This window comes from Bombus affinis, chromosome 4 (assembly GCF_024516045.1).
Source record: "Bombus affinis isolate iyBomAffi1 chromosome 4, iyBomAffi1.2, whole genome shotgun sequence".
Classification (NCBI taxonomy): Eukaryota; Metazoa; Arthropoda; class Insecta; order Hymenoptera; family Apidae; genus Bombus; species Bombus affinis.
The window spans coordinates 2,197,358-2,209,940 of record NC_066347.1 but is presented as its reverse complement, the minus strand read 5'-3'; the positions used below and the strand labels follow the sequence as shown (position 1 = coordinate 2,209,940).

Below are 12,583 nucleotides of genomic sequence, written 5' to 3'. Positions count from 1 at the left end.
CCAATGATTAACCAGTTTCATTGTTGCAGACTTAGCAAATGTTTTAGAATGGAACTGTTGCAGTCTCTTTTAAAGTAATTTATATATCAAAAAGATATTATACAAATTATAGGTATATATAATTATTATATATATAATTATTTAAGCTTCCTAAACAATAAATTTTTGTTTTCGCTAGCTTTCGTAGCAACTTTGCCAAATCTAACATCATGTAATAGAATTATACGAATATTTTGATTATTCATAGCGGTCAATAATGAAGTCTCCATATTTAATACTTCTTTCTATTCAATGCACGTGATTTATAGCAAATCTTTTCTTCGGCGTGATTGATAATAGACCAAACCTTAAGCTAGCATTGGGTCGTTAAATTCAAATTTCTTACGCATCAATCAAATAACATGACAAAGAATTCCGATCTTTCTATCCTTAGCTTTGTCATTAGGTTACATTCTATCAAAAATAACTTTCAACATTACTACACAGATACTTGTTTCAAGGTTTCTCATGACTTTTATGTATCGTTTCACTGCTTGGTTCTTAATCATCTCGTATCTCAATCATAATTGTCACCAAATCCTCGAGCCATTAGCACTACGTTTCTCTCACGCATTAACTCGTTGTTCGATCGATGAAAATTAATCCTGACTTCCCACTGGTCGATGAAAACTCTAAACGATAAATACAAGTTTCGCGGCATTCCTGATTGCGGCTCGTCGTGGGCGCAGCGTTGAATCTCTTCCTGGAAAATCATTCATCGTCGCGGGCCGCGTTACCTTGGGTGTCTCGAAGCGAGAAATATCACGCTACGAAACGGCAATTGTCGTGCTGCGTTATGCATGTATCCCAGCGCGTCCGCTCGTCCCAAGCGAGCGTTAACAGGCGAGTGTTTCACCACGAAAACGTTCTTCGTCGAGGACACCACGATAGAATGCTCGTGAACGAACACGAGAACGAAACATTTCCATCGCGATGAATCGCGAGTGGAAGATGACACACGCGTTTGTCAATTTCCCTTAACATATCCTTATGGACTATCGCCGATAGTCTACGGTCTACAGAAACATTAGGTTGTTGCACGATAAATTTCGTCTTTGATGTACGGGGTGTTCCGGCAACTGCGGTACAATCGACAATACGTGGGTGATTCTATAATACATGGAAAAATCTGTCGAAAATATAGAATAAAATGTTTCCATAGGACGTTTCGTTTTCGAGAAAATCGAGTTTAAAAATTTGTCAAGTGTACTCGAGCTTGGCAAATTCCGGACTCGACGAGAGTAAACAGTCGACAGAAGATAATTATATATCTGCAAATAAGTAAAAAATATAAAGTACAATTTTCTCATAAAACACTTTGGTTTTTGAGCTAAGTAAATTCGAGAATTTATTATGCGTCCGTATAAAACCAGTTCTTAGCTAGACATGTTCAAAGTCTCAATTTTATTGAAAATAAGGCTCGTAAAAAAAACGAAAACGTAAAAATTTCATTTTTCATTGTTAACTTATTTTCGTATGTAGAATAATTTCTGACTGTTTGCTCGTTATGTTTAATCTGTAATTAAGTTATCGGTAGTTAAGTTGAAGTATACTTGACAAATTACCAAACTCGATTTTCTCGAAAACGAAATGTCACATGAAAAAATTTTATTATATAATTTCGACTTGTTTTTTCATATAGGATCATCCTGTTGTCGATTGTAACACAGTTGCCAAAACACCCTGTATAATATCGTCGTCCTACTCCTTAACTGTTTTTATTCCATTTTTCAACAAAATGTAATTAATCGATCTACATGTGTGTGATTGGTATAAAGAACGCGGATTCACGATAATATGATGAAAACTCTACTTACGAAACAACAAATGTCCAGTTCTTTTAAGTCCTAACTCCTCACAATGGCATTAAACTCCATAAACTTGGAACCGTGAGCTTTCTCAGTTTACAAACTAGTGAAGTTAATAAAAACTAAACCGGTTAATACGTGACTACGTGACCAACGTTACTCAATTTTCTAGGATAATTAAAATAAGATAAATTTCATCGACTAAAAAGTTTTCAGCAATGCGAATAACTTATTGTTAGATAATATCGTTGGAGAAGAAGTACGTTAATACGATATAATATTTTGCAAAAATTAAATGTTAACGTGTAGCGTATTTAATTCTATCGCGGCTCTGTAGGCAAAATGTACATGTACGAGTATCGATTACTGATTAATTCTTGTGTTACGGGAAAACTAGCTACTCTAATAATAAGTATAGTTACTTATTCTGTTAATTTTGGTGGACAACGATATTGCATTAAGAGTCTCCTTATGAATTTAGATTTTTAAACAAATTCGTATTTTTGAGAATATAACTAGGAAGGTAGAATCCCAGTAGAAAACAGAAGAAAACTTTCCCTATCAAATATTAGTATACTACTATCAAAGAAAGTAGTATACTTTGAATATTTTACGTATTACTGCATGCTACGTATACTTCGCGATATCTTGCACCTTCAAAATTCTTGCATCTATGTACTTATGATAAGTTTCGTTCGCGATTTTTTACTGCAAAAATATGAAAATCGTCCGCAATTTTCCACAAAGAAATATGAAAAGTCATCCACGGCTGGAGGGTTCAAGCATCGTCGAAATGTTCATTTTTAAACACAGATCGTATCCACGTACCCTATCGATCTGCGCGTATTTCATATATCGTATGCTACAAGAAACTCGCAGGGGAAACCTATTTGAAACTAGCCAATAAAATTCTGTCACGTAATACAATGCCGCTCACTACGGGTGGTTCGGTTGAAAAAAGCGATATTACTGGTTCGTAGTAACGAACGTCCGGAAACGTTTTACTTGATCGTCGGGAAGAATGTTAACGAAAGCGGACAATACTTTTTACGAAACGATGCGGCAATGAGCAACGCTCGTTTGCGCGATTTATAGTTAGACTCGGCGTTTGTGATCCAAGACATTTCTTCGAGCGATATGACGTTTTACTAGGTTCGCATTTCAGCTTGATTTTCGTTTGAATTTTGCGCGGTAATTTCCTATCGACGAACGTTAATGTGATATTGATGTAAGAGGAAGATTCGCGATGAGAACGTCCAATAGAAGGATCGTTACGATCGTTGATGATCGCATCGTGGCAAAAAACTTGATTACGATTGGAAACTAAGCCTGTATTTAATGAGAACGTGTAAAAAATAGTATTTTATTGGCTGGAAGTATATGATGCACAGACACATGATAATATTTATTACAAAGAAATAGATTTATTATCATAAATCATGTTAGAATGAGATTGCTGTTGTTTTAAATGTAGTATTGTGTTATTACTACAGGCAATAAAAAGGAGTGGTAAACTGAACTGTGAAGGAAAATTTTCATTCTATGCTAAGAAAATTTAATTAATTTCGGAAAGAAGATTAATGGAAGAACTGCGACAAATAAAATAATACAGAATTTCAACTGCTGCACGTAACGGAATAATCTTAATTGAAAGTTCTAAATGAACCGCTACTCCTTCATGAAAATAAATCTGTTGAACTTATAGGTAAAGGCAATGACTGCAAGAAAGTATAAAATTCTGTCTTTGAGTAGCTCTGAACATTTTGTTCTTTGGCCCAACGCAAAAAGGCGGTAAAACATGGTACTCTTCTAAAAAATCCAGTAATACACTTATTGTGTTTAAACTAAACGTTGGATAATAGTAAGTCGCAAAAACTTCATATCAATTTGCCACAAATTGGCTGTTTAACGAATACTTTCTTTCTCCATAGTAGAGCAAAAATACGCTAACAATTTAAAACTCGCATTAATTAGATAGATCGTAATAAAATAAAACATAATACCATATTCGCGTCAATGTTATTCGAAATAACGAACACCGTTCATTTTGAGTCATCCTATACAAGCAAATAACGCATCCAATTGAATAAATCTACAATACTATCTAAACTGTGTATCTCGTAGCAAACTACCAAACTTTAGCCAGGAAAAGGAAGAAAAAGGCTTACACCAAATCCACACCTAGTCGAACTTCGAGCGTGATTCGAAGCTTAAAACTCCTAAAAGTGTTAACAAGCCTTGCATTTAAAATAACTCGAACTTTCCAGGCTTCTGTTAATATTTTATATTCACGATCCGTTTCAACGAAATTAATCAAAATGCGTGTAAAATACGTTATACTAGTCGAACTTTCAAAACCTCTGTAAACTTTCGAATCCAACAAGATTTTCAAAACTTTCAAGAAGATCGAGATTTTCAAGAGTCACAGGCCTCGAATCGTGTTCCAAGTTGCTTCGAATTTTTTTACAGATTCCAAGTGTTTCAGATGCCACCGCTACCGACACCATACACCTTCGCTTCTAGCCAATGTTATTACGTTTACGCACTTTGAAATGCTTGGGACCTGGGCTAAATCTCGACGAAATCGGCCTAGCCGAGCCGGAAACTTTCGTTCGAGCGGCTCGATCGCACCCGTCACTTCTGATCGGAGCTGTACAGGCGTGGTGCAATGCAGACCGGCGATCAGGGGGGACAAAAGTCTCTCTTTCTCTGCATCTTTCTCTTGCGCTCTCTTCGAGTGGAGAAAGAGTCGTCGGTGGAACGTAGTCGGCGCTCGAGGGGTCCCACCTCCGTAAACACAACGCGATTCCACCTTCGTTGCTCGCGACGTGTATTTTCATAAATATAATAATTTATTTTCTCTCTGCAGGTAAATCCACACACGAGTGGCGGATGTTGTAATCTTCCTTCGTGTTCGTCCTCGCAATCCTCCTCTTTCGTCGTCGTCATCGTCGTCGTAGTCCTCGTGGCTAGTCGTCGCCGTTCGTTCATTCGTTGGTTGGGGGATAGGTGGGTCGGAAGGTAAGGTAAGGTAAGGGTGCGGCCAGACTCCGCTCTCAACTCCACCTCATTACCCGGCATTCTATGCAGAGACCGCGCTTATGGCTTATTATTGCTTTAGCTTAGCCAACCCGTCGGTTCCTCGATTCTTCGTCGTTCGTCTATGTGCGTATCTACACACGTGGACGTGCACACGCGTTTCTTTCGAACGATTTTTCGTTCAGCTCGTTCCGCGTCGAACCGCGAACATAGCGTTTTCTGCTGGTTTAGCGAGGCTGATGCAGTTGGACGAAATTTGGCAAGTATTTGGGCAAGCTTGTTTATTTGAGATTATAATTGGGATTTCCCAATTTTCAATAAGTAGGACTTGCAGACGGATTACCACTTACAATGGGTGAATTTTGCTAGAGATAGAATAACAGATTTTAAAAACTTTGCTTTGGTACGATATTTTGTGATACGATAGTTTGGACGCGTAAATGGCGCTTTAAAAGACGCCTGTTTATCTTCACAGGCTGTATCTCAATTACAAATACAAAGTTGCTCCGAAGATCGACGATGTTTCTTAACTCGTTTTGCGATGAACCGTTGAAGACTACCTACGTTTTTATAACGGGATTGTACACGTGTAGTTTTCACCATTTCATGCATACTTTCGCAGAAAAGTTTCAAATTAATTATTTAAAAAATTTCTTCACCAAAAATTCCCGCAAGAAGATGTCCAGAACATCTCGATACATTTCTATAATACTACCTTAGCAGAACTTTGCGACATGTACCGATCTCCATCACCGGAATAGAACCAATTCGCGTAACAAGCTTCACGATTATCTGCTAAGCGTCTCTAAAAGACCAAACGCACTGGATCGTTCCAGCAGAAGACAGAAATAATCAGATTATCCTATCAAGTTATCCTATTGCCGCGACGTGTGTATTTAGGTGTCGTTTCCTACGAGGTCGCCAAGAGCTCACGCATGCCTTCTCGTTCAATCGTTCGTCCATCCGTCGGCCTTCTCCATTTCGATTCTCATTTTGTATGTACGCGCGCAATTATTGGTCCCGATCTTGTCTGCAGGTTCGTTACGTTGGTTCGCCTAGCAGGCACCGGGCCCAAGGAGAGCCCTCTTCTCTGCAAGGCTGTGCGTAATGCCCCTGATACGACTTTGTCGGTATTATCTGCTCGCCGGGCTCCCGGTGGCTCCGTAAAAACAAGACCGCCAGAGATTTAACCCTCGATATGGCGACCACCGGAATATCGTGAAGGCCTCTCCCCTCACGGACACCGCTTCGAGCGGACTTCTCTGCACGATTAACGGCTCATTTGGAATCGCAACTTACAATTAGCGTCGCTTCGTGTCCTTTTGCGAGCGTGCTTGATGGTTGCGGGTGGTTACAAGGATCTTTGGGAAGTAAACGATGATTTGATAGCCAGTCGCTGAGATTCCCGTTGGAATTATCAAATTCCTCAAAATGACGAATTCTAGGTCTTGTATTTCTACAATTCGTAAAATTAATGTTGTATTTCTTTTTTTTTTTTGTGAAGGAAGGAACATTCGGAGAAAAGAGACCATAAAAGAGAACGGTGAATTGAATAAATCGAGTATTTGGGGAAGCTTTATCTCCAATCTTTTAATATTTATCACGGTTTTTAGCTGATAATTATAATGAAAGTTGGAGAATTTTATCGTTATACATGTAATAATTATCAAATAGATAATGATTTTATGGTAATTCAACTAAATTGTAATAGAAACCGATGGTGATCGTGGTTGGCGGTATTGTGATGTTGATAATGGATGATTGTAAATAATATTTGCTTAGAAAAATTCACCATGCATAGAAGTACCTTACGGTATTATTAGACGAGTTCAATAATGTAGCAATTTCTAATTTCAGCTAGTACTTCTGAAGTATCTTTGAATGGAACGTTTAAGAATCAGTGTTCTCACAGTACTTAAAATTACCGTGATTTTACATGACCTTAACTGCTAGCTAAACTACAATAATTCTAATAAGAACATACAGAACATGTATTAGAAACAGAGGAAACCCTTAAAACAGCCAATCGAAACGAGATCGCACAATTCCAGATCAGTTGGGTGAATAAAAATGGTAAAAATCAGGCAAGCAAGACTCGGATATTTCCGCGGAAATGAACGTCTATAGCCGGATATCGAGAAATTCATCTCTCGGATCCTCGTTTCCTCTTCGAGGCTCGACCAACCTGAAATCGACGAGTCCGACAATCAGATTACCCGTGGCCGACCAAAGTTCAAGATTCCAGCGCGGCCTGCACGGGATAGGCGCAGAGGCGCGTGAAATTTGTGTCTGCGTCAGGCACGATCGCGCGTCCCGCCGCCGCGTTCCTGTCAATAACAGTTTCCACGAACGCATAATCGCAATATTCTCCGAAAGATCCTAAACTTAGATAGACGAAACAAGGTTCAGCAGGTAGAGGGATCTAAACGGACGTAAGTAATGCACGGCGGAGAGGCCGGAGTAAGAAAAAGAGAGAACGAGAGTGTGCAGACGATATAAAGGAACAAATGAGTTTCGTGATCGTACCAGAGCCCGATCTTGTCTTGGGTTAATCGAGCAACGCCGTAGAAAACGAGCAGAACAAGCTCGGGTTCCTGGCAGGGTGAGTCCGAGCACAGCCGACGATGAGAGAGGAGAGAATGACGAGGGTGAATAATGTTTCGCGTCCAATTCGAACGGTCAGAGACAAACTTTTGCATTGTGCAACGCATAATATACAGAACGGGATATCCTCTGTTCTCCTCGTCGCCCTTTATCGCTGGCAAACTTTGCCCTTTCTCTCGTTTCTTGCACCCTGAAAGCGCGCGCCCGCGCGTCGTGGTCTTTTCAATCTCGATGAGATTAAGTTGTACCCGTGGCAGTCTATCGCACGGCTACGCCGTAGCATTGTTTACGAGGAGGTAAGAGGCCACGAATCGTGCTCGTGCCAGCTAGCGAGGATATATTTATTCGTACGTTAAAATGTCGGCCTCGAGACGATCAAGAAGTTTCCTTGAAGCCAGAAGGCGGTTAGACGCGAGTCGCGTTTAAGGGTTCCGCTGGTAGCGCGAACCGATTCGACGCCGATAATAATTTGCATTCGCCGATAGCGAACTAGGACACGGTACAGGTGCAGTAACAAAGGGAAGAAAGTCGGGCAGATATGTACGTTAACGCGTGGTAAATCATCTTCGACGGTTAGCGCGGATTATAATTAAGAGAGCCGCGGATTCGAAACAATACGTACGAAAGCGTAGAAATAATTAATACTCTGAAAGTGGACGTGTTTCCTCTGTTTCGCGATCGAACGCAGCAGGTTCGACGATCGGTCTCTATGAGAAGGCTTATCTAAACTTTATCGGGCGTACTGGCGATACGAATAATTCACGTTTGACATTTCAGCGAGCGAGGGAGCGAGCAAACGGGGCCGTATCCTAACCGTGGCCGCTTGAAAACGCTTATTTACATTCTATTTTTCAGCAATAGACCCTGACGTAGTAAAACGATGCATTATCGAGGCCTGTACTTTAAGTACGTTTACCTCGCCGCACGGGATGTAGGTTGCCTTTTAGATCGGCCGACCTCTTTTCTCTATGGCCATTTTTACGGAAACGAAATTCACAGAGTGGGCAGAGCCGATTCCTAGCCTCAGAAGTTCATCCACCGTGTAGCCGAGGTGCTATTGTTCCAGAACCAGCCAAAGGAGACGAGACGAGAAGCGGAGGAGAAGGAGGAAGAAGAAGTTAGCGAACGAGGTGGAGGAGGATGCTATCGAGAAAGAGGTGTATCTAAGTACACGTACACGTAAGCTGTAACTATGTGTATGTATATGTATACATATCTGTATATTCCAAGTGTACTTATTTATAGGTGTACACATGGAAGAAAAGTAGGCCTTTGCTGTGGAGTTCAAACGATTCTTACGCATCACCAGCGCGCACGCGTACACGTTAATTTCAATCGGCGGCGCGCAAACTTTTCGTTACAGTCTATTTCGCAAGTCCGCTGCCAACTAAAGGTCATCGACGCTCCGGCGATTCTTGATAATTATTCTCGCTAAGATTGTTATCGCTTCGTGGGCCAATCTGGAGAAGTCATTCGCAGGATACGTCTCTCGCCATCTTCTTTTTTGTCGTCTTTTTATTCAATAGGTAAAATTGGTAGATAAAATAGTAGTCGAATACAGTCCAAGAAATAATCACACCTTTTTCTTCTTGGAACTCAGGCATCCGGTAAATTCGAAGTGGAAAGGGAAGTTTGTCATTTTTTGTGTTGTACTGTATTTTTTATAATAGCCAGTGTACAAACTACATAAGCCATAGGAAATAAAAAGAAAAAGCAAGGAGGAAAATTGTATTAATAACTGTGTTTTTTTTTAGCAGAGGTATCGTATTATTTTGTATAAAAACACGCGTACTAATATTGGACTTGTATATTTTTTACCTGATATTCGACATCCGAAGAGAAATTTGAGATCATATGATTTTAACTATTTGCGTTCTAACTAAACTATTTGTGTTCAATGCTAGATATGTAAGTACCTAGACTTCTTGACACATAGACAAATTGCGCCATTAAAATAAGTCACAGCTAACTATTAATAACCGTAGGGACTAAACTAAAATTGTAAATTAGATTCGCAGGAGGTAAATTATTGTTTTGCTCTTTTAAAAAGAGATCAATTACCTAATCTAATGTACCGACACCACAACTCGATTATTGATTTACGTTCAAGTCAAAAGTGGTTTCGAGCGCTTCTCATAGAAGCCTCGTTAAAATACGGAAATCGTTATGGTTTGGAAATATAAGATGAAGCAAAACGTGTATCAAGTTGTTTCCAATTCGTCGAGTTTTATTCACAAAGACTTCTGTCTAGCGTTATATAGAAATATTTATATTCCAGGTAAATTCCTAAGCACATTTGTTTCAACATCAAAAGCATAGTACAACATAAAAGCAACAGAAGTCTTATCTTCCTTTGAAATCTCTTTCATGACCGTCGTAAAACAATTTTTTAATTTCAAAAAATCGTAACTACTGATAATCCATCACCTTGTTCCTTCCGCCTCGATTGGTTCCACGCCAGGGACCTATTACGCTATCACTCTCGCCATTTGTTCTTAATCGTGATTGGCTGCGCCGCATTACGATAAAGACCAGCGTCATCTAGCGGTAATTAACACAACCGTTTATTCGTCACCACCGGGTCACCTCAGTCAATCACTGAACCAATAAACTCTGGCCAATTTTTACAGAAATTCTTAGCTTACAATGGCAGACAAAAAATCTACAAATCACGCGGGAACGAGTTCTTAGCCCGGCCCCTGGCTTTCACCTGCAATTATACCGATTCCTCGGGCCATCGTGTCAATCGTATGGTCTCCGTCGATCAAAACACGACTGAATAAATAATCCAATAACAATCAGGCCGTCCCGTTTCCGACGATTAAGGGAACATCGTACGCCCACCCGTGCCGCTTATCAAAACCGATCGTTTGCCCCGGGTATAACGAGTCGGCCCCGGACAGAAAACGCCTTTTGTCCGGCGATTTTTCGTCGTTGCAACGGCGAACGACGCCCGTGATTCACAGAACGAATCGGCCCGGTGAACGTACAGCATCGTACAATAATGACGCTCTCGAAAGGCAGCGCCGCCACGACCAACCACATATATACTATCGCGTACATACATATACGCATACATATCTATAAATACACACACATAACACGTGCAAATACGTACATACACCCGTGTACATATGTATACACATATCACGACGTACATACATATGCACGCAGAAGTACGTACGTATACATGTACACACGTATATACATGCACGCGTGGTCCGTATACGGACCAATAATTCTCAATCGCCGTTCGGAACGTTCGCTACGGGCCGCTCGCGCCGTCCCTTAAATCTAGCAACGAGGCCGACCTTATCGGGTGCCTTCCACCGTGCGCCATTATTGTGAGATACTGTACGTCCTGATCCGTCGTTTAGAGCCTATCCAGGCCGCGAATCTCACGCGTTCGGCAGGAGGTTTTTCTCTTTCTCTCTTGTACGATCCTGCCAACGAAACAGAACGAAATAGAAGGAACGACGTGTATATACGTTTAAGCGAGACAAAGAGAAAGAGAGAAAGAAGGAAAACGGAGAATGAGAAGAAAGAAGAAGAAGAGGCGACTTTCTGTTGCGTGGTGTTGTTGCGAGCGCGAGCCGGAGCGCATGGCCACTTGGACTGGCACATCGCGGGGGAGGAGTTGAACGGAAGGGGGTGGAGGGAGGGGGCGCAGGTAATCAGAGGCACTAAACCACGATACCGTGCTGGCAGTTAGAGGCCTCTATCTCTTCTGTCGTTGGTGGTACAACACGCCCGGTATTATTTGCAGGCTGCCACATTTGTCGTAGGTGGTCTTGCGACAGTGGCGTCGCGCGGCCCGTATAAACGACGCCGTCTACGACACGCCGCGCCGTGGTTCTCCTTCTTCGCGTTCTCCGGCCGCTCGCGCGAGCAACAAACATGCGCACGTTCGGCCCTTTCCAAAGGATTCGCGTTCGTACGGCAACCCCTTTGTTCCACCTTTCCCCTTGTCCTAGAAGTGCTACCGTGGACGACGTCGCTGGTACATATCGATAAGACCAAAATACCATTTACAGTTTAATGTATCGATAATATTCTTGCAATACCAGCAAAATAAATTGGGCTTGAAAATATAAAATTGTATCATGTCTACGTCGACTCCGAATAAGGCATGTTTAAGAATCTTTTTAATTAATAAAAGCAATAATTTTCTTTCGATTTTTAAAATTTTATACAGTAAGAGTGTCTTGTTTTGAAAGATACTGTACAATTTTATTTTAAGTTTAGTGAAAATTTGATTCATCGATGCGATGGAACGCAAAGGTTTATGCAACAACAACTACTGTTCCACACGAGAAACTGCCTTTTAGAAAAAAGTAAGTTCTCCTGATGGAAGAACAAAGATCAAGCGAAACCAAAATACATTCTATGTATAACGTACTGTCGATAGTAAGAAGTTCGGATAAGAGTAAATAAACCCGACTCTTTCTGAAATTCTATTTCAGTTTTATTCTGCTTGCCGATATTTCAATGATATAGATATATCTATTTTTAATAAAACTAAAATCTAGATCTATTATTTCGTCCTCTTACTTTCGTTTAGCTCCTTTACTCGCATTCTTCTCTCTTCTTCTTCCCTCGGTAAGCCGGTAAACCCCGTGACTGATTAACGATAGAATTAACGAAGATTAACGCCCGTGGCACCAGGCGAAATTTATGGTCGGTGTACACCGATTCCTGAATTATGGAGTTTACCGGGAGCCGGTATCTCCCGCGGGATCTCCCAAGTGGCTCTACCTGCATCTCCGTGAAACGGAGGTGAAGTTCTCTTTTTTGGGGGGATACTTCTGCCGCCGGATGGATAAAAAAGTATCTCTTGGAAAAAAGACTCCCGAGGGTTTTTACGATTGACAATGATATTCGTAGCGTGGACGATGACGGTAATGATGATGATGATGGACGAGCTAGAAGCGGTCGATTAGGTCGACGCGTTTATTCCGTCATAATCGGGACGGTCGAGATTGATGGCGGAGTAAAGAGCATCGATGGGAGTGGAGGTTACGTACTACAATCGAACACGCTTCCTCCCGTGAAACTCCTACGTAGCCGAACAATTTCGCAAGCAGCGATGAAAG

The 12,583-nt window shown here is 41.0% G+C and overlaps 1 protein-coding gene and 1 long non-coding RNA gene across 3 annotated transcripts in view; one reads left to right on the top strand and one right to left on the bottom strand.

The window, feature by feature from the left end:
• LOC126915279 (putative transcription factor SOX-15) overlaps positions 1–12,583 on the bottom strand; it is a 69,393-nt gene that overhangs the window by 18,191 nt on the left and 38,619 nt on the right. The gene's annotated exons all lie outside the window — the stretch shown is intronic.
• On the top strand, positions 8,215–8,878 carry LOC126915311 (uncharacterized). Its single transcript, XR_007710159.1, has 3 exons — positions 8,215–8,421; positions 8,490–8,669; positions 8,736–8,878. It is a non-coding gene; the product is annotated as an uncharacterized LOC126915311 (long non-coding RNA).